The following is a 27896-nucleotide window of genomic DNA, read 5'->3' on the forward strand; positions in this document are numbered from 1 at the left end:
ATTAGACAAACTTTATGCCAATCACAATTATTATCATGGAAGGGGATTAGTCTTTCAGGTCAGGGAACCAATTTAGAAAGGAGATTTGACTAGATGGATGTGAACTTGATGGATCTGTATTTTTATAAAAAGGCCACACTGGCCTAATGACAAGCTTTCTCTTTTTTTTAAATTAAAATTGACCTCATGATAAAACATCACGTGCAGTCTATGTAATTTACAGGGCCCAGCAAAAGAAACAGGTGTTCCAGTAAATATATGGTATAGGGAGAAACAGGGAAACGTTGGCTGAAATGGCAGAGTCCAGACTCTGAAATGGTAGACTTAGTTCTGAGGCAGGACTGAGATTGTTCTTAAAAACCCCCAGTGATGGAGATTCCATAAACTTCTTAGGAAATTTGTTTCAATGCTTAACTACCCTGACAGTTAGGAATTTTTTCCGAATGTCCAAACTAAATCTCCTTTGCTACAAATTAAGTCCATTACTACTTTTCTTAATCTGAGGCTAGATCTACACTATGGGGGAGTTGACCTAAGATACGCAACTTCAGCTACGCAAATAGCGCAGCTGAAGTCAGCGTATCTTAGGTCGATTTACCTGGCCATGAGGATGGCAGCAAGTCGACCGCTGCCACTCCCCCGCTGACTCCGCTTCCATTTCTCGCACAGTGGAGTTCTGGAGTCGACGGCAGAGCGATCAGGGATCAATTTTATCACATCTACACTAGATGCGATAAACCGATCCCTAATAGATCGATCACTATCTGCCAATCTGGCGGGTAGTGTAGACATATCCTCCGTGAGCATGGAGAACAATTTATCACCCTCCTCTTTGTAACAACCTTTTACATAATTGAAGACTGTTTTATCTCTCCATCCCCAACTTTCTCTTCTCCAGACTAAACAAACCTAATTTTTTTCAGTCTTTCCTTGTAGGTCATATTTTCAAGACCTTTAATCATTTTTGTTGCTCTCCTCCAGGCTTTCTCCAATTTCGCCATCTTTTTCCTAAGTGCGGTGCTCACAGCTGAACATAATGCTTCAGTTAAGAACTACTTCTCATGTCCCAGATGTTCACCTTTTTTTGCTACAATATTACATCGTTGACTCGTATTTAATTTGTGATCCACTATAATCCCCAGATCCTCTTCTGCATGCTCCTTTCTAGGAAGTCATTGATCAAGACTTCCCAGACCTGCATGATCAAGAAACATAAAACATAACTGTGTGTAATAGAAATGGACCTGAGCTTCAAAACCTCAGCTTTTGGGGTTGTTGAGATCTGATATTTGCTTTCGCCTATTATGAGGAGGGAGGCCAGTTGCTAAATTTGGGCCCTGATCTGGCTTTATGACTCTGAATGCCATCAAACATAAGGAGAATTTCCAGAATTTGGATTTTGATCTATCTCTAATATTAATGTGTAGATTTATCTATATATTGCTGTCTACCCTCATATACCTTGTGTGTGTGTGTGTGCATGTGCACTGAAACTTTTTTTTATGTAAGTGATCAACCAAGGGACTAGCAAAAATCAGTGGCCTAATAAAAATGAGTCCTTACATTAAAACAATATTGCAGTGGAAATCTTGAGAGTGCATTCAAGTGGTCATTTTAAATAGATTGCATATGAGAGGTGTCCCTTAGATTTCAGTGTGTACATGTATCTCACATCTTGTATACTCCAGGTCTTATCCTATCTGCAATGGAAACAGTCACAAAGCACACGTAGTCTAGAAAGAATAAAATTTAAAAACCTGACTAGTTTTTATGGCAGCATATTGCACAATTCTAATGAAATGAAAAGCAAACTCAATGAGATAAAATTATCAAATGGAGTGGGCTATATTCTGAGGTTCTTATTCAGTTTTTACTTTGGCAAACCCCCTTTGAGTTCAATGGGAGTTTGCTTGAGAAAGAACTTTAGGATTTGGTCCATTGTTAGGCTTGAAAGAAAATACACTTTTTATCAGAAAGAGAAAAAAGTCCTAAAAGCATAGACCCCCAACTGCCCACGTCTGCAGTAATATGTCAGAGGAAAGAGGGGGTGCTAACTGGATTCCAGAGATTTGTCACTGATCATTTCATTAAGATAGCAGAGTCTTCCTTCCCCCGAATAGGCATTGGAATTTACCTGCAAACACTACACATCAGTTTCTTCCCCCCATCTCTACTGCCAGACACCTAGGAATCCTGAGTATCTGTAATGCCGTTTCTCTGCTTTTTGGCTGTGCAGCTGCAAATGAACCAAGTTGATGGGGGTATCTTTAATTGGCAGCTGCCCCATGGAACATAATTTAAGGGGTATATTTCCACCATAGCATTGTGAGCTGTGCAAAAAGCTAACAGCCTAAGACTGTGTTACCTGCTGGGTGCAGATTGTGTGTGCCCAACAACCCCCAGCTTGCCTACACATTCTGCCCACTTCCTTTCCCTTGTAGATCCGGAGAGCACTCTCCATAGAGTCTGGACACAGAGTTCTGCCACAAAAACAGCTGACTCTTTCCTTCTGTGTGGGAGGAGTATCTGTGCATGGAGGGTCTGCTCTATAAACAGATTGGGGGCAGTGCAAGTGCAAGTGTCTGAACAAATCTAATAAATGAAATGTAAAAAGTCTCGAGATCCTATATAACAGCCAGTAATGGCAATAAAGGTTTCACATTATCTACCTTGTCCACATTTCCTCCAGGATCAATACAGCTAAGCACATCTTCCGCATGCTTCCATAAGGAGACAAATATAAAACTTACTTTTATCAAGTGAATTTTAGATATCAGCTTTAAATGGGGGGGTGGGGAGTGGAGGTGAGTGGAAAAAAATATCAATACCATGTTAGAATTACATTATTTGGAACAAGGATGAATGTGATGGTGCAAAGTCAAAAGGATTTACTCAGCAACTTTCCATCTGTGATAAATGATATTTGCTAAAATATGGCTTGTGCAGTGTGTTTTACTGACATGTAACTTCTTTCAGTTGGATATTACGAAAGTGTTGCAATGTTGGACTACCCTGAGTGGCTCTATGGAGGGGGAATATTAACACCTGATATGAGAATGCTTTCACATCAGCAAACTTCAGGCCAAATTTTAGTCTTTTGAAGAGTCCTTTGCAAAACCTTGCAGATTTTGGCTGATCTTGATGGATGACCAGAACAATAGAATTTCTGTCCAATTCTAGAGATGGTCTTGCAGAGGTATAGGACCGGGACTCGGGTGATGTGTGTTCTTTTCTGGCCTCTGCCTATGTGACCTGCAGCAGCCACTTAGGGGGAGATTTCAAAAACACGAAGAGCCTAACTCCCAATCACATCTTTATGGAAATCACTCCCTTTACCTCTCTGTGCCTTAATTTTCCTATCTGGAAGATAGTACTTCGCTGCCTCTCAGAGGTGCAGTGAGGGTAAATGCATTAATGTTTGTGAGCTATTACAGTGGTGGAAGCCATATAAGTATCTAGATAACTCCTGCTTTGAGCTTTTGGGGTGATGTGTGTACAATGCACTGTGGACAGGTTCCTGACCCACATTTTTACCCAATACAGTCAAGGGTAGATTGTGCTTATTAAGCACTGCCTTGTGTAAGGGGTGATGGGTAGCTGCACCAGCCCAGCAGGAGGCCTGGGAAGGAAATCTGACTCAGTCACAGTGCTAGACTTGCTCCAAGGGAAGAGGAATTTGCTCCAGCCTCTTACCAGGTGTAGCACACTGGTCCCCACTCTTATGCTGTCTCAGCTCTGCTGGGCAGCATCCCATCCCTGCCCATTTGCTCACAGGGGCAGCCATGATCTGGTCCTTAGTGTTTCCCCAAAAGAGAGATCAATGGAGACATATCTACTTTTGTGTTTATCAAGTGCCCTGTTCTGGCTGCACCGTCTAGAATGTTTCAGAGTCATCCTTTCATTGGCTAGAACCTCAACCATTGTAATAAATGTGATGTGCATTATGAGGCAAATGCATAATCTGCAGGTGTGGAGGCCCCCTCTGCCCAGCTTAATTGGTGTGGTTGTGTAGTGCAAGGCGTGCCTTGGTGTGTGGGTGAGCGGCAGAGGCACACATCCTTTCAGAAATGCAAAGCCCTCTCCATGGCAGAGTGAATGATGGGCAGGTATGATGAGAGGAGAAGGACCAAAGGGCTACTTCATGTATCCTCTTGTTCTTTCTCCCACCTCCACCCCTTGTTAGAAGTATGCCAGACTACATCAACCATTCAATCAAACTGAAATGCTGTATTTGGGAATACATTTTCCCTCTATTTAGCAAGTTCTATGTCCAATATATTATGGCATATCCTACATTCTTATATGCAGATCTGAGAGGAGAATCAGACCCTTAGCCCTGGTGTACACTGCAAATTTATGTCTGTATAACTACGTCGCTCAGGAGTGTGGAAAGTCCGCATCCCTAAGTGATGTAGTAATACCAGACAGCACTAGATGGGGGAAGTGGAGGACCTATGCTGATGGAAGAAGCGTTCCCACAGGCAGAGGTAGTGCTCCAGCGGTGCAGCTGCACCGTAAGAATAGGCAGGCCCTTAGTTTACGTCACACCAAAATGTTTTAATGATAAACAGAATTTTAATTCACAGTCCTACGCACACACTCTCTTGTTGTTTTTAGGGATTTATTATTCTTGATATTCTTATTGTTGTATTTTATTTGTTGTCTAGAGAACAGTATGACATTTCAATAGAGAAATAAGATAGCAGTTAATGGTAGAGATGGCTGAAAATAGAAGTTTCCCTCCCACTAGAAATTGCAATATTTCAAAATTTGCTTTCGTTCCAAATTAGAATGCAAACATAAAATATAATTTTTTTTCATGGACTGGAAAGATCTGGAAAACTTTGAGCCAGAAGCAATTAAAACATCATTTCTATTTTAGGCTTATGTTAGAGCTGAAAAAAGGCTGTGACTTTCTTCATGGGGGTACAGAAAAAGTTCCAATAGTCCATTAGTTTTGATTGTCCAGTCTCCAGTTATCCACTCATTTAACCACAGACCCGATAAAATGACCCGACTTTTCTGTTTGCAATACACAAATGTTAAGGAAATCATGCTGAGTTTATTTCACATCTTAAACCTATAACTACCAAGGGCAGATGTAAAATGCAACTCGGAGTATTTTATACGCTGTGAAATATACAAATTGCTGGAAAATTACAGGTGCAGATACTTAGATTCTCTAGGACTCTCGACATGTCATTCTGCAAATTTCAAAACACAGGTGGCCTTTTTATATTTATGGATGACCTACAGTTTATGATTGTATGATTATGGAATGATACCTTAGAATAATGAAAAATTGTAAATTAGCAGAAGAAAATCATTTGTAAGCAATAGTGTTTTTGTCTGTTTAACCATGAGCATAAATATATCTTATTTCATGGGGGGAAGTGAATATTTTTTTATTATTTATTTATGAAAATAGATGTGTGGACTTCTGGAATAAATTCTAGCATTTAGAAACTGCACATGAAGTAATAAGAGACAAATTCAGACTGGAAACAAAGTGTAAATTTTTAATAGTGAAAGTAAGATGGAAAATATCATATTACCTCTATATAAATCCATGCTATGCACAAATCTTGAATATTGCATGCAAATCTGGTCGTCCCGTCTCAAAAAAGGATATATTGGAATAGGAAAAGGTACAGAAAAGGGCAGCAAAAATGATTAGGGGTATGAAACAGCTTCCACATAAGGAGAGATTAATCAGACTGGGGCTTTTCAGCTTGGAAAAAAGACAACTAAGGGGGGGATATGATAGAGGTCTATAAAATCATGACTGGTGTGGAGAAAGTAAATAAGGAAGTGTAATATACTCCTTCTCAGAACACAAGAACTAGGGGTCACCAAATGAAATGAATAGGCAGCAGGTTTAAAACTAATAAAAGGAAGTATTTCTTCACACGATGCACAGTCAATCTGTGGAACTCCTTGCCAGAGGATGTCATGAAGGCCAAGACAGCAACAGGGTTCAAAAAAGAACTAGATACATTCGTGGAGGAAAGGTCCATCAATGGCTATTAGCCAGGATGTGCTGGGATGGTGTTCCTGTTTGCCAAAAGCTGGGAATGGGCAATGGGATGGATCACTCAATAGTTACCTGTTTTGTTCATTCCCTGTGAAACACCTGGCATTGACCACTGTCAGAAGACAGAATAATGGGAAAGATGGACCATTGATCTGACCCAGTATGACCATTCTTATATTCTTATGTTCTTAAGTTATCCGTTGCAGCAGTTTACCAAGCATCATGGTGAATACTCCATCATTGACCATTTTTTAAATTAAGATTGGATGTTTTTCTAAAAGATGCATGCTCTAGGAATATTTTCAGGGAAGTTCTATGGTCTGTTATGCAGGAGGTCAAACTGGATGATCATAGTGGTCCCTTCTGGCTTTGGAATCTATGAATCTCTTATGTCATAGGACGTTAAAACTGAGAGTGAGTTTCAGAGCCGACTCTTGCCCATCACATCAAGTAGTATCTTACTCCAGGAATAATCCCATTCTAGACTGTAAACTCTCTGAACCAGAAACTGCCTCTTTATCTGTATTTGTACAGCACCTAGCACTATTGTAGTAAAAATGTTCATTAATAATTATTTGCAGGAATACTCATAGTATAAAGTACCACTTGGTAGTGCTGGTCAAGAATTTTTAGATGAAACTGTTTTTTTTGGAAAATGCTGATTCATTGAATCCAAAATATTTTAAGGGTTAAGGTTGGTTTTAATTAATTTATCCTTTTAAAAAAATTAGAAATACATTTTGAACATCCTTTTTTGAGGTCTGGAGTGTCTTTTTGTTTCAAAATTTAAGTTAATTTATAGGCAAAGAGTCATAACAAAAGTTTTGATTGACCTGAACCAAACTTTTTTGAGGGGTTCAGTTCACAGAAATTTTGAGATATCAACTTTTCATCTCAAAACTATTTGCAGGATGGGAAAAACATTTTCCACCCAGCAATACCTACTCAGCATAAATAAATGTGGCAGACTGAAGCCCAAATTGAAGTGAGCATAGAATATATTGATTTTCATGCAGAAATCTTTTGAATGTCTTTTTTGCCTTTTGGAGGAATGCATTGTTAGACTCCTTTAAAAAGGGGGAAAGCAAACCAGGTCCTGAGGTCTTCTTTAATGCAGCTTTCTGAAGATGACTTTAGAAAGCCAGAAAGTAGAAAGCCATTTTAAAGTGATTTGCAAGAAGGATGTGAACCTCCACAGAGAAACCTTCACTTGGGTCATTTGGATTTCTCTCTCTTCCCTGGAAGCAGCTAGTCAAAACTGTCTGTATGCAACAGAAAGATAAAAATTTCAATTAGGTTGAGTGCTGTCATAAGCAGACTACATGAGAAGGCTTGAGATAATATGCATTACATATTGATGTCTATCAGCACTGAGAACATAGCCATGTTTTATTTCATGCCCCTTTTGTAGGTTTGGCAGCAGTGGCACCCAATAAAGGCCTAATCATATTAATTTATGCCCCTATCAATTATGCATTCAGATTCCCCCGATAGCTTGTCAGTTTTTATTCACTATTTTCTGAAAAATACGCCTATTACAGTTACTGAGCAAATAGGAGGACTGTCAAAAACTGAGATTTAAAGAATATTACTTAAAAGGGGTGGGTTTCTTTAATTTATAAATCTTGTATTATATGTCATGCCTTTGTTAGTTTTAAAACAGGTGACAGTGCGGGGACAGATGTCACATTAAGGACTTTCTGGAGATGAGGGGAGAAGTCTGCTTTCAAGAAAAGTTGAATAAAGCAGTGCTTTTTAAAGCAAAGTGTGATCTCTGGTCTGCAGATGTAGTAAAAAATGTATCAGCTTTGTTATTTTAATGTGAATTTAAATGTGTGGCTCTCAAATTATGTGCATCAACAAAGTATTTTTTTAATTAATCATTTTCAGTTCATAAACTGATCTTTTTTTGTGTGAGAAACTGTTTTATATATTGTAAATAGTCACTAAATTCAGGGTACTCCTTGAGTGTTGGTATAGGTGATGAACAGAAAGTGTAAATAAAAGGACTGTGTGAAGTGCATGAAATTGCACTATTTACTTGCTTGTATTGAGCATCTTGCCATATGTACTGTACAAACAAATATCCAGATGGCATTGAATGCTGAGTTGCCAATCCTTGCATACCCTGTTCACCTATAACTCTCGTTCAAGTTAACAGGGCCATTGAGTTTTGATGTGCAAGGAATGCCAGGATCAGGCCCTCCATACTTGGTGCGGTGCTGAAATGTGTCTGATCCTTCTGCAACTGAAGTCAATGACAAAGGTTCACATTTTCACAAATGGTCACTGATTTTAAGTGCTTCAGTTTTGGGGTATCTCAAGCTGGGCTCCCAAAATAGGTAGTAACTTTTTGAAAATTTGGCCTAGCATCCCCATTGGCTGACCAAGATCAGACCCTGTGTGTCATTTCAGTTTACATAATTTAGGAAAGCTTATTATGTTCTATTTTATCCACACAAAGTCAAGCACTTTGACATCAGGAAAGTTTCATCCTCCAAATATATTATACTAAGTTATCCATATGTATGAAACTAATTACATTTACAGGGCTAGATTTAACCCTGGGTTACGCAGACTCCCGAAGCTCAACCTACGGAGCAGGACACCTGTTAGCATAAAGTCTGTGCAGAAGGACATTCTGACAGCACCAAGCAAATTTAGCCTCTCTGTGTGCCTGCACCTGGTGCAGAGCTGGTGAAACGGGTGTGTGGTTCCTTGGACAGGCATGGATACAACTACACTGCATACGCTCACTGACAGGAGATTAGAACTGTATTTTTGTGCTTTCAAAAATTAATATCCAAGGAAAAAATAGGTCTTGGCACTAAAAGTCACATGTCGTTTACTCGCTTTTTTGATACTCTATAGATGTGTTATTTGTAGTATTGTTCTTTACACTACTTTCTACTCCCACCAATCAATCCAAAATGCTGATGCCAAGATCTTCCTTTCCCACCACCCTGACCATGTCTCCCACACTCCCTGCCTGCTTGAATTGCTATACTAGCTCCCACTCTTCTTCTTCATTAAGTTCAGGTTTCTCCTTTCCATGTTTAAAGCACTCTGCCCCTGCTCTCAGATCCTCCTATACCACTTCACGCCCCCTGTGTTCCCAAACTCCTCTCCTGACCGTTTCCTTGAGAGAAAATACTTCTGTCCTTCCTTGGGGCCTCTTGCCTCCTTAGGTGGAGAAACTCAGAGGAGGGAGTTAAGGGGGAAGGGAACTCAGTGATGAAAACCTTGCTGAGTTTTTTTTATGGGATGTTCCATGGGGTCGGTGAGGTTTGCTTATCTTAGAACAGCCCACAAACCCAGTTGCACAATCCTGGGCCATTAGTGGGAGGTCTGGACTAGCTACACGGAGGTACAGGGCTTCTCACAGCCTCTTTGTCCCCTGTGGGTCCTGTTTCCTGATAGTGCGAGTTCATTGTAGCTATGCTGACATGGTGTCTGCAGCTAGTGGCTTTTTAGAGAGGTTCCCAACCTCAGGGGTGGAGGATATGGGAAGAATATTCATCCTGTGGCTGTTTTATGTTTCTAGGTAAAATTCAGCAGGACCCATGTCCCCTCCCACACTCTGCCTCCTCCTTCTGTGCTGAGCCTCAGAGCATCTTTGGCTGCTGCAGAGAAGGCTGCCTGCCCTCTGCTTTCCACCAAAGGGGGGGATTTGAATGTGGAACTTTGTGATACAATCACAACCTCAGTCCTCGCTTTGGCAAAGCTCCCATTGGCTTTAATAGGAACTGTGCTTGGGTAGCTAAGGATTGGGCTCCTTGTTTCCTTTACCAACTCCTGACTTTGTGCCACTTTTCACCTCTGTCCATATACTTAGGCAATTAATGTACGATAAGCCCCCTTCCTCTCCTCCTGTAAACCCTCATATCCTGGAAAGCATTCCAATTACAGTGACCAGGTAGCATCCTGTATTGTCAAGTTCCATTGTATTCTCTCTCCCCTCCAGAATCTAAGCTCTTTGGGGAAGGGACCTGTTGTATGTTCAGCAGAGTTGATCATTCATACAGTTCCTCATACACTTATGTTGCTATCTAGATCATCCTCTTGTTAATTTTAGATAGGCCTGACATATATTAATGATGAGGCTTAGAACTTTTACAGACTTTTAAATCCTCAGAGCATCTTACATATATTAACTAATTAATCTCAAAAACACCTCTTTGACATAGGTAGATATTGTCCAAATCTTACAAATGGGGAACCCAAGAGATGTTAAGGGATTTGCCTAAAGCCACAAAGTAAGTCTGTGTCAGAGCCATGATTCAAACTGACACATTCCTGGCCTTTCATTCCATGCCTATGTCACCATTTTCTTTCTCCACTGATGGGTGGTTTCTAATACTCATTTCAATCATTCCGTAAGTCGGCCTTAGCAGTTGCCTGCCTTTCAATATTAACTATTTTTTGGTTGTTTCCCCACCTCTGTATATCCAATACATCTGCCTAGAAAACTTGAAATTCTTCATAAGTTGCATATGGAATCTGCAGCTTCAATTAAAAAAATCTATGATAGGAATTCAGAGGGGATATTTATAATACCAATAGTACCATTAGGATAGAATCCAAGGGGAATCTCCTGTTCAAATGGAAAAGCTGCAGGACTCCCATTTAAGTCATGTAGCTGCTATTCTCTCAATCATCCTGATTTTTTTTCATCCCAAAATAGATACACAACAGGTACCCGATGGACAGGGATGTGCGTGCCTGCGCATGTTGGGGCAGAAAATTGGGACTGTCAAGTGATTAAAAAAATTAATCATGATTAATCGCACTGCTAAACAATAATAGAATACCATTTATTTAAATATTTTTAGATGTTTTCTACATTTTCAAATATATTGATTTCAATTACAACACAGAATACAAAGTGTACAATGCTCATTTAATATTTATTTTTTATTACAAGTATTGTAAAAAAAACAAAAGAAATAGTATTTTGCAATTCACCTAATACAAGTACTATACTGCAATCTCTTTATGATGAAAGTTAAACTTACAAATGTAGAATTATGTACAAAATAAACTGCATTCAAAAATAAAACAATGTAAAATATTAGAGCCTGCAAGTCCACTCAGTGCTACTTCTTGTTCAAGCTACTCAAAGAAGTATGTTTACATTTGCAGGTGATAATGTTGCCCGCTTCTTGTAAACAACATCATCTGAAAGTGAGAGCAGGTGTTCTCATGGCACTGTTGTAGCTGGCATCACAAGATATTTACGTGCCAGATGAGTTAAAGATTCATATGTTCCTTCATGCTTCAACCACCATTCCAGGGCACATCCATGCTGATGACGGATTCTACTCAATAAAAATCCAAAGTAGTGTGGACTGACTCATTCTCATTTTCATTATCTGAGTCAGACGCCATCAGCAGAAGGTTGATTTTTTTTTTTTTGGTGGTTTGGGTTCTGTAGTTTCTGCATTCGCGTGTTGCTCTTTTAAGACTTCTGAAAGCATGCTTCACACCCTGTCCCAATCAGTTTTTGGAAGGCACTTGAGATTCTTAAATCTTGGGCTGAATGCTGTAGCTATCTTTAGAAATCTCACATTGGTACCTTCTTTGCATTTTGTCAAATCTGCAGTGAAAGTGTTCTTAAAATAAACAGCTCGTGCTGGGTCGTCATTCAAGACTGCTATAACGTGAAATATATGGCAGAATGTGGGTAAAACAGAGCGGGGAACATACCGTTCTCCCTCAAGGAGTTCATTCACATATTTAGTTAACACATTTTTTTAATGAACGTCATCAGCATGGAGTCATGTCCTCTGGAATGGAGGCTGAAGCACAAAGGGGCGAACGAATGTTTGGCATATCTGGCACATAAATACCTTGCAATGCCAGCTACAAAAGTAGAACCGTTGGCAGCAGATCGAGAGAAGTGATTATTCCCCTCTATTCAGCACTGGTGAGGTCACATACAAAGTATTGTGTCCAGTTTTCGGCGCCCCACTACAGAAAGGATGTGAACAAATTGGGGAGAGTCCAGCAGAGGGCAACAAAAATGATTAGGTGGCTGGTCTACATGACTTCCGAGGAGAGGCCAAGTGAACTGGGCTTATTTAGTCTGCAGAAGAGAAGAGTGAGGGGGGATTTGATAGCAGTCTTTAACTACCTGAAGGGGGATGGAGCTAGGCTTTTTTCAGTGGAGGCAGATGACAGAACAAGGAGCAATGGTCTCAAGTTGCAGTGGGAGAGGTCTAGGTTGGATATTAGGAAACACTATTTCACGAGGAGGATGCTGAAGCACTGGAATGGGTTACCTAGGGTGGTGGTGGAATCACCATCCTTAGAGATTTTAAAGAGCCGGCTTGACAAAGCCCTGGCTGGGATGATTTAGTTGGGGTTGGTCCTGCTTCGAGCAGTGGGTTGGACTAGATGACCTCCTGAGGTCTCTTCCACCCCTAATCTTCTATGATTCTAAGAAGTGGGCAGCATTATCTCCTGTAAATGTAAACAAACTTGTTCGTCTTAATGATTGGCTGAACAAGGAGGAGGATTGAGCAGACTTCTAGGCTCTGAAGTTTTACATTGTTTTATTATTTTACACTTTTTGATTTCAGTTACAACACAGAATACAATATATATGAAAATGTAGAAAAACATCCAAAATATTTAATAAATTTCAATTGGTATTCTGTTTTTTAACAGTGCGATTAAAACTGTGATTAATTGCAATTAATTTTTTTGAGTTAATCGCGTGAGTTAACTGCGATTAATTGACAACCTTACATGAAATATGTAAATCCAAAAACTGATGAAGTAATAGTAAGCTGACAAGACCTGGCCTGATCAGCTAAAACTTTGACAACATTTGGCAAGGAGGAATAGTCCAATTAATGGGGTGCCTCTGGGCAGCTTTACCTTACATGACTGGCACTTCTAAAACAAGATCTTAGTGCACTTGGCAGCATTATCCAGGTAATATTCATATAAGGATGAACAGTTTCTCCAGTGTACTAGTCATCTGCAGGCTCTTCTTCGTCATTCAGCATGGATGTCTTTTTGTTTCACCTTTTATTTTCTGTCAGAAGTGTATTTATTGTGGCAATGTACAGTATAATCTGCTTCTTTGCTTCTATCTGAGCTCCCTTCTCACAGTACTTCAGGGTATTAATGGAGTACAGGATTCTGTGTTACACATGTGCCTCTTTAAAGATCCCCATTTAAGACTGCCTTGCCCTTGGGCTACTGGTGGTGTTTAATAACTTTCTACACTAGTAGTTCTCTCTTCATCATTACACTAGCCCTTTTTTACCTTGGTATATAAAGATCTTAAGTGTTCCCCTTGACCAGTGGCCCAAGGATGATACAATGGTACCAGCAAGAGAAAATATAAAAGCTACACCTTTTAAACTATTAGAATGGAAGCATCGGAAACAGCCACATGAGTAAATTGTACTGAGGCACTTCTTCCGTACCCCATCAATATAAGATGAATCCAAATAGTTACACAAAAGAGCCTAGAAAGATTAGAAACATAGACTATAAATAAATAGCTATTTCTCCAAGATGAATCTATCAGAGGCTGATTTAAGTGATAGGGTACAGATAAGTTAGTAGTTTTGCAATTTCATATCTCAGTTCTTTCAGAACTTTTGCGTGAATAGCAGAGGTGAAAGTAAGCCAGTTGGCCCCGGTACATCGTACCAGCAAGAGCCGATGCGCTGTTCTGGGGTGGCCCGGCTTCCCCAGGCTGCAATTTAAAGGGCCTGGGACTCCCAGCAGCAGCTAGAGACCCAGGCCCTTTAAATTGCAGCCAGAGCCCTGCTGCTGGAGCTCTGGAGTAGAGGCGGGGCTCCAGGGGCTATTTAAAGGCCCAGGGCTCCCGCTGCCTCTACTGACCTCGGCCCTTTAAATAGCTGCCAGAGCCCTGCCACTGCTACCCCAGGGCTCTGGGGGCTATTTAAAGGGCCAAAGCAGTAGAAGCAGGGGAGTCTTGGGCCCTTTAAATAGCCCCTGGAGCCCTGGGGTAGCAGCAGCAGCTGGGGGCTCTGGCAGTGGTTTAAAGGGCCCGGGGCGGTAGTGGCAGCCAAGCCGTGGGCCCTTTAATCTGCTGCTGGAGCCCCCCAGCTGCCGCTGCTCCCAGCGGGGGAGGGCACTTACCAGTACAGGGCAGGCCAGGGCTGACTCTGACTCCCCCATCCCCACCCTTTCTGCCCAAGGCCCCGCCCCTTCCGGGGGCCAGAGCTGGCCCCAACCCAGCCCCGTACTGGTAAGTCCCTATTTCTACTTTCACCCCTGGTGAATACCATCTGGTACCAGTGACTTATTACTGTTTAATTCATCGGTTTGTTCCAAAACCACCTCTATTGACACCTCAGTCTGGGACAGTTCCTCAGATATGTTAATAATGGCTCATATGTGGGAATCTCTCTCACAGTTTGAGTAACATATGCTTGAGGTCTCGTGCTGTCATCCTCGGAATTTCTAAATATTGTAGATGACAATTTCCTAACTCAGAAAGTGATGCCTTCAACACAGGGAAATTCTATATTCAATCTCATTTTGACAGTTAAAGAAGAATTGATCGCAAAACTAAAAAGTAATTATCACATTTATAATATGCAAACAGAATAAAGCCCAAAACAGTACTATATATACTTGGAGCTGTAAAAGGGCCAATTTCACAAAGCTGAAAATAATTATGAGCCAAATCATCTGGGAGGAAGAATTTAATCAGAAAAAAGTGAATGATAATTGGGAATTGTTTAAGAATACATTAATAGATGCTCAAAAAGTCACAATCTCAAAATCAAGGAAGAAGGCTGTACTGGTTAAAAAACTAATCTGGTTTAGTGGTGAAGTGAAGACAGCTATAAAACATTAAAATAAATACACACACATATAAGAAAGGGGAAGTGGATGGTAATGAATGTAAATCAGAAGCTAAGAATTGTAGAAAATGGATAAAAGTAGCAAAGAGACACAAGGAGAAATCTATGGCCAGCAGAGTTAAGGACAAGAAAAAGTTTTCCAAGTTTGAATAGTATAGGTGCAGTTTAGGAATCAGTTTTTGAAAGTTTGGCCCCAGCCTTCCAAAGGCACACAATCTCCTAGTATTGCTGCCTGGGCAATGCGCCTTTCCTTTTCCCTTAACACAGTCCAGCCTCATAGGAGTTGATAGTTGAACTGACAGGGTGGTATATGCTTGTGAATTTTGTGTTTGTGTGAACGAGACACAGAACACTAGGGAGACCAGGAAAACAATTGCTTAGTAGAGTTGGCCTTTAACTACAGGCTGAATAAAACTGTATTGTAAACTTGAAGAATAATAAAAGGGGTAAAGTTGAGCTGGGGAATTGCTTACTAGAGATGGTCCTTGATGAAGGTATACTGTGCAGATGTACCCCTTTTATAGGCTCTGATGCTATCATAATAGAAAGAAAACCTCTTTATGCAATTTCTAACCAAAGTTTTGAAGCCGTTCCGTCTAGAATTCCTAAACAAAAGGAAAATCCTATGAAGACCTGGGGGGAAAGTACATTCTCTGTCTTTGATTTTTTTTACCCTATCTTTACATGTTGACCTTGTTTATATTTTCAGAAACTGTATATAGAGTTGTCGACTTGGTCAATAAACTAATCCAGCCATCAATAAAACACACCTTCTTGTTTATTAATACATGATTAAAAATGTATATGATAAAAAGATATTGACTGCAGCAGAGTTTAGGTGACAAGAACAATTATGGTTTCGAAGCCTAATCACAACATGAGCTGTTTAACCCAATGAAAGTCAATAGTCTATTTATGAACAACTAGGTTTTTTATTTTAAGTACAGTATTTGAATTTTACTAGGATTCTCATTCTTACATCATTTACTATTGTAATTTGTACAAATCTCCAGAATGAAACAGACAACTGATAAAGCAGAAATGTAATGGAAGTTTTATGCTTCTTGTATGACAAATCTGTATATTTGTGCAAACGGTATTTGCTTTCGTTATAGTTATCTAGCTGCAATTAAACTAAGGTGATAATTCAGTATTTTCCATTTTTCAGTGTATTACTAGTTACACAGTTGATAAGCAGGTTTTCAGACCCTCCTAATTTACTTATAATCCATTTTAATATTATTATTTTAGGCTTAATTTTACTGCACTCAACTGTAGGGCTTGAGTTTTATCTTATTTAAAACTGTGTAAATCGGTGGAGTTACACCAGTGTAAAACTAATGTGAAATTAGAATCAGACCCAGAGGATTCAGAGGGTCTGGGGCAAAGCAATTTTGGGAACCCCTTCCATAAAAAAAGTCGCAATACTATAGAATACTATATTGTCATGGGGGGCCCTGCAGGGCCCGGGGCCTGGGGCAAATTGCCCCACTTGCCCCCCCCAGGCAGCCCTGATCAGACCCTAGTTTTTTTCCGATCAAGTAAATTTCAGCTTTTTTTTTTACTCTTTACCATAGTCTCGTTGTACTTTCTTTTCCAGTAATATTCCATAGAAAACAAACCATTCTGTAATAATTTAGAGGAAGGATTTTTAAAAACAACTCAAAGAAGCAAGTTTCTACATTTTATTCCTCATTTACAAATAAAACTGAATAAAAATATAGCTTGCTTGTTCAAATCTGACCCAGGTCAGTAGTGGCCAAAAGCAGTAAAAATCTGAAGTTTGTTCTTTGGCCTTTGTGAAACAATGGACACTCTAAGAGACTATGATGATGGGCTTCCGAGAAATTAGATCCATCTAGTTCCTTGTGGGCAGGTACCCATATCACAAAATATTTCATTATGCTTTGTGGCAGAGGGGCCAAGTATGGGATTAGGTAGGGAACCTGAACTATCCCTTTAAACTTTCAAGGTTGAAGGTTCAGGTGTAGGGTTCTGTGGGGACACTTGCACTGCTGCTGCCTGGTTTGTTCCTGTTCTGTAGCTAGAAACAAGACTCCCAGACTGCTCAAGAAAGATGCAGAGTTAAATTTGTTTTCTTAAAAATTTTTAAAAATCACAACTAACTACTTGTTTGACAGGGCAAAAGGGTGGGGGGAGATATAGAACCAGATACAAAAAAAAATCATGTACTGATCCCTGAAGTGGCTACATTTTATTTTATACTACATTACAAAATAAAATAGATACATACTTTTTAAAAAAAACTATTTGCTACTTTCTAGGGGCTTGATTCAATTCCTATTAGAGCAGTGGTCCCCAATGCGGTGCCTGTGGGCACCATGGCACCCGGCGGGGCATCTATGTGTGCCTGCATACTGGCCAGCGGACAAACATCCACCGAAAAGCGGCATCATCAAGAGGCGTTGCCACCGAAAAGCCACCGAAAAGCGGTGTCATCAAGAAGTGTTGCCGCCAAAATGCCGCCAAAAAACAGCGTCATTAAGAGGCGTCACCGCTGAAATGACACTGATTTTCGGCAGTGACGCCTCTTGATGTTGCTGCTTCTTGGCAGCATTTTGGTGGATGCTTGTCCACTGGCCATAGTCCTCGGTGGCTCATCATCTGGTGCCCGCCACCCAGAAAAAGGTTGGTGACCACTGCATTAAAGATAGGAAGGATGGTCCACTAGATAAGGCACTGTACTTGGACTGAGGAGACCTGAAATCAGTTCTTGGCTTAGCCACAAATGTACTATGTAACCTTGAAGAAGTCACTTAATCTACTCTGTGCCTTAATTCACCATACGTAGAGAGAGTGCTTCTCTTCCTCACAGAGGAAGTGGTAGGATTGTGAGCCCTTTAGGAAGCATATAAAAAATAGAAATACCTGGATAGCTAAGAATAACATCGATAGGAGTCTTTCCGTTGACTTTCACAGGGATTGGATTGGATTCAAACCACATGGAATAGCTTCTCCAGTGAATGCATAATCATGTTGTCATCTCCACTTCTGTCTTAATTTAGGGGCTTGGATTCTGAAAACACTTATCAGGCATGGTGCTTACTACCATGAGTAGTCCTGTGGAAGTAAGCATTTCGGGGATCAGGCTTTTTAAACTGTAAGATCTTCATGTCAAAAATCTTTTTTTATCACTACTCTAAAATGCCATGAACATCAAGCAATAATAATGACTAGCACTTACATAGATATGCCTTCCACCTATTTATGGTGTCTTCTTAATTCACCTGTTGGGTAATTTGGTAAACACCTCAGTAACAAAACTATTTGTTTTAAAAAAATCTCATCCTTTATTGTGCTTAAATTTGTTTATTTTAGGCAATGGGATAATGGGATAATTTGATCACTGGCGATAGTTGCCATTTAATGAGGAAGAATGAAATTATAAATGAACTGAAAGAGGAGAGCAATCAAAGTACTCACACATTCCTACATTTTATTCTGAAATTATTATTGACATTATAAGCACTATTTTGCTACGCACTCTGGTATCATCTGAGAGCTGATCCAACAAAACTGAAATCAATCAGCCTTTCCATTGACTTAAATTAGAATTCAGGTCTTAAGTCAATGAGGCCTTTGAGGGGGAGGGGAAGGAATTTTTCCACATCTTCCTACTGCAGAGTTCTTACACCATCCATTGAAGCATCTGAATCTGGCTCCTGTCAGAGACAGGATACTGGACTACATGGCCAATGGGCTGATCCAGTATGGCAATTCCTATGTTCCTAATCAAAGATATAAGAATTGACTCTGTCAACCAAGAGCAAGAGAGGGCCAAAAATAGGATGACCTGACAGAAGGGAAACTGCACCCCAGTCTTTGCTGTAGTCACTGTTTGAATGTTCATACTTCTGCTTGGAGCTCAGAGAGTGTTTATCCAACCTATTTTTTGTACAAACATTGAATTGTTCCCATTAAGGATCATTCCTCTTTGATTGCGTGATTCAGTAAGAATACATTATTGGCTCAGAAACACACATTTGGAAGGAACAGTCCATATTAAATCAAAAGGATTCTAAAAATCTCAACACTGAAAAGTAGAAATAGTATGAAGAGACTAATTTTTCCTCTCACTTATACCAGTATAAAACCATTGTAGCTCTGATTTGATACCAATATGAGAGGAGAATGGATTCCAAAGCAGCAAGAATGGAAAAAATAAAATATGCAACCAAAAACACTGAAAGAAAAATAATTCCCTGAAATAAAAGAAAAAATCATTCAGTGCACCTTAACGCTAACAGGACTCTATTACCACAAAAGATGATTACCAAACAGAAGTTAAAATTAGATATATATATTTATCAGAAGTTAAATTGAATACAAATGTATTCAAAGTGTAAAGAATTTGAAATCCCGGGACAATGATCACTTGTTTAAAAATATTAGTATTTGACTTGGGACCTTGCACTTGTGTGCTTATCTTCAAACCCACTTTGACGAGGACATTGCTCATAAGACACTTTGTTCCAGTCTGTGACCTGATTCACTCAGATGTTTAAAAATATTAGTATAGTACATTTAAGGAAGTTGGTACATTTGAGTCTAATTAATTATGTACATTGTAGCTCTTTAGTCTTTCCGCTCAATGGACCAGAGTTTTAATTCATTTTAGTTTCAATGTCTTGTTGGACTCTCTGCCTCTGCTTTAAATCTAGCCTCTAGCATTTGATCAGGTTACTTTACAACTTATGATATTCAGAAACTCCAAATGTAAGGCTCAGATAAATTTTGAAAAACTGACACCCCAGAAGTATTGATATTGAAGAAAATATTGAACAGTTCTAAAAAATTACTCTTCAGGCACAGATAGCAATGATTAAACCTTTTGAAATAAGATAGTCTGGGAATTTTTATGGAGATTTTGGAAGGTAATATATATTTTAATTAATCTTGGCCTCATTAATTGTCAAACTACTTCATCATCAGGTTCTACATACGTTCCTACTGATCCTTTATCTTCATCATCACAGTCTCATTCCATCCAAACAGAAGAAAGACCACACTGTGTGTTGCTGAACATCTCTGTCCTGGCCCACCTGTCCTATATACACTAGGGTACCAATTTGTGTGTCTTCTTCAATGTGTGTGCTATTTGCTATTGTGTTGGTCTCAGTTCTACAGTTTATATCACACAGAACTTTCAATAACAGTTGTGTTCATCTGGTACATTTCCTTGGAAGGTCTCAGAGAGCTATACCACCAATAATTACAGCTGTGAAGTAGACAAGTTTTATTGTTCCCATTACTTTGCAAATGTGTGAACTGAGATGCAGATTCAGAAAGGCAGATTTTCCAAGGCACAAATGGCAGTTAAGCACCTAGTGCCCACTGACAGTAGGGTTAGGCTTCTAACTGCCATTTGTGCCTTTGAAAATATTCCCTAAATGAGCTGGCCAAGGCCACAGAGCTAGTCACTGGTAGAATTTGGAATTGTCTAATCATCCTTAATCTAACTTTGCCTTTCAATTTTGACAAAAAGATGCTGATTGAATCAAAGACGGTATCCAGCAGGGAAATAATGCCAGAAAGGTGAATGTGACAGAGAGAGACTAATAATTGCTAGTAAAGACTGAGCTCCTCATGTTCAAGAAAGCTCTAATAATAATCATATTTCTTATGCTCTCCTTTTTTCTCTCTTCCCCTGGTTCATGTTGGAAGGGTCCAAAGCAAGAGCAGGTTTCATTCATGCAGCAATAAAGCCAAGGGCCTTCACACATGGGGTCATTAATGATCCCACTGTAACCGATATAAACCCTGCACTCAAATGATTCACTGTAGGTCCTGCTATTGCTTTGGACCACTCCAAGGCACACCTAGCTAAGGAACAGATTATTTCTGTGGTTTGTACATCATCTAGCACCTTTCTCCCAGAACAGCTGCCCTGTGTCAGAATTCTCCTGTGTCAACGATATGTATGCATGACATTTATATCCATTATGTAGAGTCGCTTCTCAGTCATTGAAATACAGCCACCTCTGTGGTGGGATGAGACAGGATGATTGTCACAAGCAAAGCTAATACTTTCTTTACATGAAAATAAGACCTTGATTCGGTCGGGCACACCTAGAAATCAGCATTTTGTTCCTTTTACGAATGGTTGTGGTTAGAGAATGCAGGGAATACAAATACAGGATTTCTGTTTTAAGTGGGTTTTGTCATTTGGACTTCTGTACTACACCTTAAAATGAATGATTTTAAAATCCATAGTGGTGTATTTTGCTAATTCTAAATACTTATTTAACAGACAATAGAAAAGATACACCTAAGCCATTCCAGTCTCTGTTAAATAAGTATTTAGAATTAGCAAAATACTGGCTGGGAACCAAATACAAGAATTACAACTAAGGCTATCGGCCCATTGCTATCCAAGATAATGATTCATATTTATGGGACCTGATCTTGTTCTAATTTAAGTCAATAGCAAAACTTCTGTTGACTTCAGTGGGTGCAGCATGAGACCCATGGCTCATAACGGTATTCGTATTCATAGAAGCGTAGTGGTACATTCTGATCTCCCAGTGGTGTAAGGCAAGTATAACATCAGTGAAATCAGAAGTTACACCAATCTAAAACTTATCTACATAAGATTAGAATCAGACCTTCAGTCTAATTCTCATAAATTCAGTAAACTATTTTTTGTTTTCCACTATTTCTTCTTTCAGACAGTTCTTAGAATAACAGATCATGTTCGTAATAGGGCCTGTAAGATAAGAGAAGCCCATCTCATGCCCCTGTAGATGTAGTTAAGTCGACCTAAGCTTCAGTGTAGACCTAGCTACCCCCCTCACAGAGGTGAATTACCTACACTGAGGGGAGAATACCTCCCGTTGGCATAGGTAATGCCTACTCTGAAGTGCTACAGCAACGCAGCTGCAGCTGTACTGCTGCAGCGTTTCAAGTGTAAACAAGCCTTCAGAGAGGAGGATTTAGTACAGCAATGGAAGAACCCCGGCCGTTGCTTTAGTAAGTCTCTGTGCTACAGTGCTACTGCAGCAGCGGTGCCTCTGTAGCATTTCTAATGTAGACATATCCTAAGACAGGGAAGTGCTCTGCTGTCTATGGTGTACCTGCTCAGTAGACAAATAGAGACATACTGCTTCCAGGGCTGCCAGGCTAGTACCTTTCACGAACACTAAACTAAAGGCCAAATTTGAGTGAAATTTCATGCATCTAGCAAAAGGCTCATGCCTGGCACAAACTCTACCAAATTTCAAGTCTCTTTTCTAATGCATTTTAAAGAAAAATGGGGGAGAGAGATGGCTCAGTGGTTTGAGCATTGGCCTGCTAAACCCAGGTTTATGAGCTCAATCCTTGAGGGGGCCATTTAGGGATCTGGGGCAAAAATCTGTCTGGGGATTGGTCCTGCATTGAGCAGTGGGTTGGACTAGGTGACCTCCTGAGGTCCCTTCCAATCCTGATAGTCTATGAAAAAGGCTCACTTTTTAAACAATGCCCCATTCTCAGAAATGGTCGGACCATTCTGGCTGAAATTTTCCAACATATTCAGCCTGAGGCAGACAGCCAGCATGGGACATTTCAGCCTAAACAGTTAACTTTTGGCGAAGTGTAAGTCACTGAAGTATGGGCCTGACTTGGACATGGAACTGTCAGGGAACCTTAATAAGAAGTGGTGTTATCATTACTGCTTCTACTGCCCATACAAAACTCTCCTCTGAGAGTCTCAGATGGTTGTTCAAGCACTGGTTCATAAAGCCACACACACAGAAGTCCCATGGTGGGCAGATGTTATTAGCCCCTTTTATAAACAGGGATACAAGCAGAAATGGAGTTAGTATGAGACGTAGGGACAGAACCCACCAGGTCTAATTGTAAGTCCCCCACTTGAGCAGGTTTTCTCCTAGTAGACTGTCAACTATTTCTTTACTCCTGGGGACCTGGTTCCCTCTGGCCTGCCAATGTATTGTACTGCTCTGCCCCACAAGGGCATATATATTAGACAGACTGTTCCTTTTTTATTTCCTAGCTCTGATCTTTAGAATTTTGTGATTTAAACTATTGCTGGGGAGGGGAAAGGGGGAGTCTGAATAAGAAACTCGTTCAGGGCAGCTGCCTACAGTTCAGTTTTGTGGCTCCTATGGGTATGTCTGTACAGTATGGAAAAAAGAATTTGCAGCCTGAACTGAAGTGGCCTAATACACAGCCCTGCAAGGGGAGGCCTGAGATGAACAACTCTGGGATTCTGTGCTGACAGAATGTGTTGCCTGCGCGACTGGTTAAATCAGGGCCATTGACTTCAGAACCCCTTGCTAGGTGCATTTCACATGAATGCATAAATTGCAGGGGCCAGGCCCTGAAGCTGCATAGAAGTTCATGCCACTGTCTGACTTCCTTAGAAAAGTGAGAAAAATAGTTAAGTGCTAACAGTAACTGATGAGAGAGCAGGAACCAGCTAGGAATGCATTGTAAAAATAGTCCCAGCAACAACACATTCCTTAGCTTAAAATTGCAGCCATCTTCAACAACCCAGAGTTTTCCTAACCAAACTGCTGACTCCTTTTTTCTTATCAAAACACCACAGCACCCATGTTAACAACCAGGAGTAAATCAAATGCAGGACCAGCTAGACTTAGCCAGCTCTTGTCTCTCCCTTGATATCAGATGGCAGATAAATTATGATCTCAAAGCAGTGTGCTCAGGGCCCCGTGCTACCATTAAGACAAACTAGGTGGTTGCCTAGGGCGCCAAGATTTGGGGGCACCAAAAAACAGTGCTCCCAATTTTTTTTTACAGCAGTTCCTCCTCGAGGGCACCCTCACTGCTCCACTTCTCCTGCCTCCCAGGCTTGCAGAACCAATCAGCTGTTTGGCATTGCAAACCTGGGAGGAGAATTAGAGCAGGGCTGCGTGCTTGGGGAGGACTCGAAGCAGAGATGAGCTGGGGTGGCCAGGTGCTGCACAGCTCCTGGAGGGGGGGCCTCAGGGCAGGGGGGAGCTCCTGTGGGGGTAGGGGCGCCTCAGGGTGAAGGGGAGGCGGGGACCTGCCACAGGGCTGGAGGGTGGGGGCACAAAGTAGAAGTTTCACCTAGGGCACAAAACTTCCTTGCACCGGCCCTGAGTGTGCTCCCCTAAAACTTTCAAAAGCACTGTTAAGGTGGTGCCAGAGATTTCCGACCTAAAAGACAGAGCTTTTCCGGATTGCCTCAAACCCCCCGATGTGGGTACCGGTGATTTTGTTTCCTGTAGTCTTTTGTTGAATTAAACCTCTTCTTCCATCATGTAAAGACTTAAATCCACAGATGTAAGAAGCACTTGGAATTTGTGTGCATCTCTCTCTCCTCTTCCCTTTGGATTTGTTTGGGTCTGGCAAGCTCGCCTATAAAACACGTTTTAAAAAGCTCCATTTTAAATAAAAATAAACGCGGGGAGGGAAATCCAGCCAATGTTTGTGATCGTAGCGAATTTAAAACAGCTTTCTTCCCAGGTCGTATCTGGCGAGAGGTGATTCTGATGAGTATTTCTGTAGGATCAGTCTATTCTGTTAAATATAAACTTGTGTTGCCATGAAGGGGAAATGTTGTTGTTGTTGTTTTAAAAAAACAAGACCTTTAATTTTTACCTGAAGAGGAAGTTACTATTTAACTCCTGAGTTATACACTCCAGTCTCTCTGGATGCATGTAGCCACTTCAAATGTAGGCTGGAATGAATGACCTACAAAAAAATATTAACGAGATAAAAGTAAATAAGCGAAAAGGGGTTAAGATTTCAGACCACTGGCCCCTATTTTTGCCTTGCGTAGGTAACTCTCTCTCACACACACACACACATACCTTTCAAAAGGTTTTAGCAGTCTTGATCCTCTGTAAAATGCTGGTGGCTCAGTTACTACACGAATATTTCTCACCCGTAGCCCGATCCATCCATGCATCCACCCTTCTTTTTTTCCTGATGCTGCTTCTACCTTTTTTGCACACTGCTAAATTTCTCCTGTTCCTCCACACCCACCCCCTGGATACAATCGCCTATAGACAGCTATGGCTCCTCCAAGGTGTCCGGCTCCAGGAAGGCTGGGCGAAGCGCGAAGCCTCAAAAGCTGCAGCCGCCTCTGCCCTCGCTGCACAGCAGTTCCCGCACAAAATTCTCGGGCTTTCAATTCGCTTCCTTACTATGTAAAGGGAGAGATTTTAAACTGGGTGAAGTCCCACTTAAAGCTCTTGGCTCGAATCAGAACTTAAAACTTGGATCTGAGCAACTTTTGCATCACAGTCAAAGCTACTGCACACTCCCTGAAAGACAGCAACAGGGACCACCTCAGTCATTCAGGTTCTCGGAGTCCTCAAACTAAATCGTTCATGATGTGGCTGTAATTTTTAAAATCCCTCTTCAGGAGAAGGCTCTTTCTGATTTCTCCTCTAAATGACTGTACAAAAGAACGAATACAAAACTCGGCTTCATTAACATGGCCAGTGTGTGTGAAATAACTGTATGTTCCCAACATGTGCACAAAGACTCCCCTATTTTGGTAATTATCCTCACCAATCTGGTAATTTATGCAGGATGTTTATATTTATACAACATGCACATTTTTGAAGGAGTCTGCTTCTTCATCAGGTCAATGTGTTAATTAAAAGTTGGTCCAGACTGGTCACTTTGCAGTCCCAGATGTGCTTAACAGCATGCAATTAACACGCAAGGAAAATCTTTTTGAAGATACCAGAATATAAAAACTCAGTAGAAAGCCCTTCGTTTCTTAACATGAAATATTAATGGCAGCCCCCCCAAAAGTCATTAGAGATATAATTAAATATGGAGTATTTTTGAAGAGCGCCCTGCACAATCCTCCAAAAATATTAAATAGTAATTTGATTTTTTTTCTTCTATCACTACAGGTGCTAGCTCTGTTTTTCCTGCATTTCCCACACTATGTATATTAAACAGAGAGGGAACATTACGCTGTTGTTGATGATGACCTGAGACTTGGCTGAAATATTTTGCTCCGCGGTGTAAAATTGCAAAGTGGGTCTCTCTCTAAAATGGCTAGCTTGACTTTTATAATTACCTCGTGGTCTAAACTTCTCTGCAATCCTTTTTTTTTTTAAAGAAGAGAAAAATAAGAGTTTGCCCTGGGTATTAACATTTCTGTGTTCAGGGGCTTGAAGCCAGGCTCTCAGTAACTGCAATGGCAGATTAGCCTAAGTAAAGACTGCAGGATCGGGCCCTATATTGCTATACTCACCCTGGTCTACCAGTCCATTCACAGCAACTTGCTTGCCTGCCTGCCTGTTCTTGCATTCAACTTGGCCTAACCGTATCAATGTACAGGCCTCAGTACAGCAGTTTGCCTCCCCTGAAATCCCCCCCGCCCATGACCCCCCTGTATAATATCTTGTCTTCCTTAGTCTCCGACCCTCGGTTCGCTAGAGTGTGTTCCCCACGTATGCACGAGGGAGCTTGTATTTCACACCCTGGGAAGCGATTTATCGGATTGTCCTGACCAACAAAATCACTTCTTAAAATTGTTCATTTATTAAAATTGGCTGAATCTTTTTTCAACATATTCCTTCCCTAGGAATATTTCTCCCCTACGCAATAAAAACGACCCCTCATTTTCTTCTGTTTCATTAAAATGTTGCAGCACTCTCTACCTCTGAACAATAATCGCTACACAACCCCTATCCCTAGGACACTGCTTGCATACTGGGAGCTGGTAGGTCCACGCGATGGCAAAAATACTTCGCTCTGTACCCAGAGATAGACAGACGCACAGAGGGAGGCTGCATGGTCCTTGCAAACTGACTAGAATTGTAGCTATCAGACTGAAGATGCAGAAGGGGCTATGATTTAAACGCAGACCCGTTCTCGTTGTTACCAAGAGTATACATATTTTTTCTCCTTTTGTAGGATACAGAAGGTGAATAATGAAATCCTTTTGCTAATAGTTTATGAGCCATGAGATTGGAAATGTATATGGATAGACCAGAGCGCCAGACTAAAAATCACTTGAGAGAGTCTCGGAGCCTGATAGAAGAAACCCTTTAATATATCCCCAGCACAGAGCAAAGGGAAACAGGGGGCTGCTAATGTCGGGGGTTGTATGTCTGTCTCTCCCTCTTCCTATCCCGACTACCGGATAACAGCGGTCTTATTCAGGGAATAGCAATGTCCATACACCACTCATGCCATGGATATGTATATACACTAGATCGAATACACACTCTTTATAGAGTGCCATTATGTCCATAATAGCAATGTCCATACACATATCCATGGCATGAGTGGTGTATGGACATTGCTATTCCCTGAATAAGGCCGCTGGTATATATATTCTGGCTATATCTTGTATATACATGATGCACACTCTGTATATACATTCACTATGTATTTTATATGTGCGAGTGTGTACCCATGAGTGCATATAGTATATGTTACATGTAGTGTGTAGCCATAGTGTGTGTGTGTGTGTGTGTACACGCAATTTTAGTGGCATATAGTGTGTAGTCGGGGGGGGTGTTATACAATTTGTTGTTCCAAAGTGATCTTTCTTTGGGGTTCCCGCCCCGTGGTAGAATTGGGGGACCTGTGCAGAGCCCAGCAGCACCAGTGTAGAGGCTGCAGGAAACACAGAGTGCAATACGAACCCCCACCCCCAAAGCCACTTTTTCCTCGTGTTTTGCAACACATCACTTCTGTGCCTGCTTCAGAACCGGCCAGGCTGCCGCCCCCCGCTTGCCGTACGAGCTCGCTCCTAGGTGAGCCTGGCGGAGCCCGCACCCTTATAGGAAGAGGCGTTTCACAGAAAGGCTGTGCCGCACGATTTGCGGGGGCATCACATGAACCCGCTGCAAAGACAAACTCCACTCGGTGTTTGCCATGGAGCAAAGTCGCCGCTGAGCTAACTGGCACCATCTGGCCTGAAATTCCCGGAGCTGCAGCACCCCTGACTGCGAGGGGAGCAAACCTCTGCGTGGCTCCAAGCGCTGGGCCCCTGAGCAGCAGCTCCACGGTTGGACTTCTGCGATTCA

General features: G+C 41.0%; 1 long non-coding RNA gene across 1 annotated transcript in view; it reads right to left on the bottom strand.

Moving 5' to 3' along the window:
- Positions 1–17444: 17444 nt before the first annotated feature.
- The window catches only part of LOC115649021, a 34156-nt gene continuing 23704 nt past the window's right edge, over positions 17445–27896 (bottom strand). Inside the window, exons 2-3 of the long non-coding RNA XR_003999718.1 lie at positions 24493–24585; positions 17445–17970 (exon numbers count right to left, since the gene is read on the bottom strand). This is a non-coding gene — a long non-coding RNA (uncharacterized LOC115649021). The remainder of the gene's footprint in view (positions 17971–24492; positions 24586–27896) is intronic.

The sequence above is a fragment of the Gopherus evgoodei genome, chromosome 3, assembly GCF_007399415.2.
Source record: "Gopherus evgoodei ecotype Sinaloan lineage chromosome 3, rGopEvg1_v1.p, whole genome shotgun sequence".
Lineage (NCBI taxonomy): Eukaryota > Metazoa > Chordata > Testudines > Testudinidae > Gopherus > Gopherus evgoodei.